Source organism: Eutrigla gurnardus (assembly GCF_963514095.1).
Source record: "Eutrigla gurnardus genome assembly, chromosome: 5".
In the NCBI taxonomy this organism is placed as follows: domain Eukaryota; kingdom Metazoa; phylum Chordata; class Actinopteri; order Perciformes; family Triglidae; genus Eutrigla; species Eutrigla gurnardus.
Genome location: NC_139919.1, coordinates 30,219,036 through 30,221,357, shown reverse-complemented (window position 1 = coordinate 30,221,357; position 2,322 = coordinate 30,219,036). Strand labels below are relative to the sequence as shown.

Here is a 2,322-nt window from a genome sequence, read left to right as displayed (position 1 = left end):
TGTGTGTGTGTGTGTGTGTGTGTGTGTGTGTGTGTGTGTTAATGATGTGTGCCTTTGATAGATTGTGGATTCAAACTCTCTGTGCTTTATTCTGCTGGTGAGTCGGGATGTGATCTCTCTCTCTCTCTCTCTCTCTCTCTCTCTATATATGTATATATATATATATATATATATATATATATAGAGAGAGAATATATGTATATAAAAATATACATATATAATATAAAAATGCAATGGAGGTTTCTGTGTGCAACAGATTTTTATCGGATGATGGAACAGACTTAGTGTTCAAAGGCCTTAACTGTGGCACCGTTCCATTTCCCTGGTTTTACGTGAAGCTAAATGGAACGGGACCATGACTTGAATGACATGAATTGTGTTTGTCAGGAGTCAAAGTGGTCATAAATCCTCCTTTTAGCTCCTGTGAGAGCAGCGACGTACGATGGAGCTAGCAGGCTAAAGCACAGTCCCTAAACTCCCAGCATGCATTGAGGCAGAGCTCCAGCGAGAACGGCTCTGAAAAGTTCCACGAAGGGAAACAAAACGGTGTGGAACCGAAACCACTAGAGACTTTAAACACTGGACGCTGCCCACGGCTAACACGGGGAATTAATTTAAGAAGCTGGTTGCTTTATTTTGGCGGGTTGCCTGATAGCAGCGACGCGGAGCAGCCTGCTTCACACAAATGTTTCTTCATGTGCCTTTTTTATTGTTTGTAAACTTGCATCACACCGTTTCTGTGTGGTTCAACTTCTCAGCAGCCTTTTACAAACACCTGCCTTTAAAACAAGTGTTTTGTTCTGTGATCGTGGTCACAAGTGTGCCTAATAACTCAAACTTTATTTTGCTCAGCATTTAAAAACTGCTGTGATCCACATTCAACCTCCGGAGCAGAGTTTGTATTGTTTTTTTAATGTTGAAATCAGCTGAATGATTCTTCTGGAACAATCAAAGATTTAAACCCTCAAAAGGCCGACCGCGGAGCAGAAAGGGGTCAAAGCGAGGAACAACTCTTAAGTGCACTTACAAGCCCAGCTCGTTTCTGATTGGCCGCTCGTATAAAACGTATAAAACAGTTTACTTCCAACCTGCTGTTTTTTCCTTTCTGCAAATTCAGTCAAAGTTCTGAGAGAAACAGAAAAAGAATGCTTGTTTAACCTTCTGTACATTATGACAAACTACACGAATCAACATGTAAATCTGAATAAAGTTTGTTTTTTTGTATTTATATCAAGTCTTAACGTGTTTTGTGACCGTAGATCTGCTGACTCCACGACTCGTTAAGATCAGAGTCCAGTTTTATGACGACGAGGGGAAGAAGTTACAGCTCAGATAAGGTGTGTGTGTGTGTGTGTGTGTGTGTGTGTGTGTGTGTGTGTGTGTGTGTGTGTGTGTGTGTGTGTGTGTGTGTGTGTGTGTGTGTGTGTGTGTGTGTGTGTGTGTGTGTGTGTGTGTGTGTGTGTGTGTGTGTGTGTGTGTGACCGAAGCGCTAACTGCTGCGTGTTTCAGTTTCAGTTGCAGCTCTCGGTTCTCGCTCCACTTCCTGTTTTGCCTCCGAGGCCTCGGGTTGATGGCAGGCCGGTCGCCTTGACGACGGCCGACCTCTCGCCATTAGTCACAGTAAACAGTCTGCTGTGTACGTCGCTTTTCTTTCACAATTTATTTTGTGTCCTTGTGACTCTCTCCTTTCCTCCTTTCCTCCCTCCCTCCTTTCCTCCTCCTTTCCTCACTCCCTCCTTTCCTCCTCCTTTCCTCCCTCCCTCCTTTCCCCCCTCCTTTCCTCCCTCCCTCCTTTTCTCCTCCTTTCCCTCCTCCTTTCATCCCTCCCTCCCTCCTTTTCTCCTCCTTTCCTCCCTCCTTTCCCCCTCCTTTCCTCCCTCCCTCCTTTTCTCCTCCTTTCCCCCCTCCTTTCCTCCCTCCTTTTCTCCTCCTTTCCTCCCTCCTTTTCTCCTCCTTTCCTCCCTCCTTTCCTCCCTCCCTCCTTTCCCCCCTCCTTTCCTCCCTCCCTCCTTTCCCTCCTCCTTTCATCCCTCCCTCCCTCCTTTTCTCCTCCTTTCCTCCCTCCTTTCCCCCTCCTTTCCTCCCTCCCTCCTTTTCTCCTCCTTTCCCCCCTCCTTTCCCCCCTCTTCCTCCCTCCCTCCCTTTCTCCTCCTTTCCCCCCTCCTTTCCTCCCTTTCTCCTTTCCTCCTCCTTCCCTCTCTCCTTTCCTCCTTCCCTCCCTCCCTCCTTTTCTCCTCCTTTCCCTCCTCCTTTCATCCCTCCCTCCCTCCTTTTCTCCTCCTTTCCTCCCTCCCTCCTTTTCTCCTCCTTTCCCCCCTCCTT

The 2,322-nt window shown here is 47.1% G+C and overlaps 1 protein-coding gene across 2 annotated transcripts in view; it reads left to right on the top strand.

Moving 5' to 3' along the window:
• Positions 1-1,230, top strand: part of irf2b (interferon regulatory factor 2b) — a 13,253-nt gene extending 12,023 nt beyond the window's left edge. For both annotated transcript variants that reach the window (XM_084010437.1, XM_084010438.1), the window contains exon 9: positions 1-1,230. This exon is cut by the window's left edge and continues 1,564 nt beyond it. The gene's annotated coding sequence lies outside the window, so the exon portion shown is untranslated.
• Positions 1,231-2,322: the final 1,092 nt, after the last annotated feature.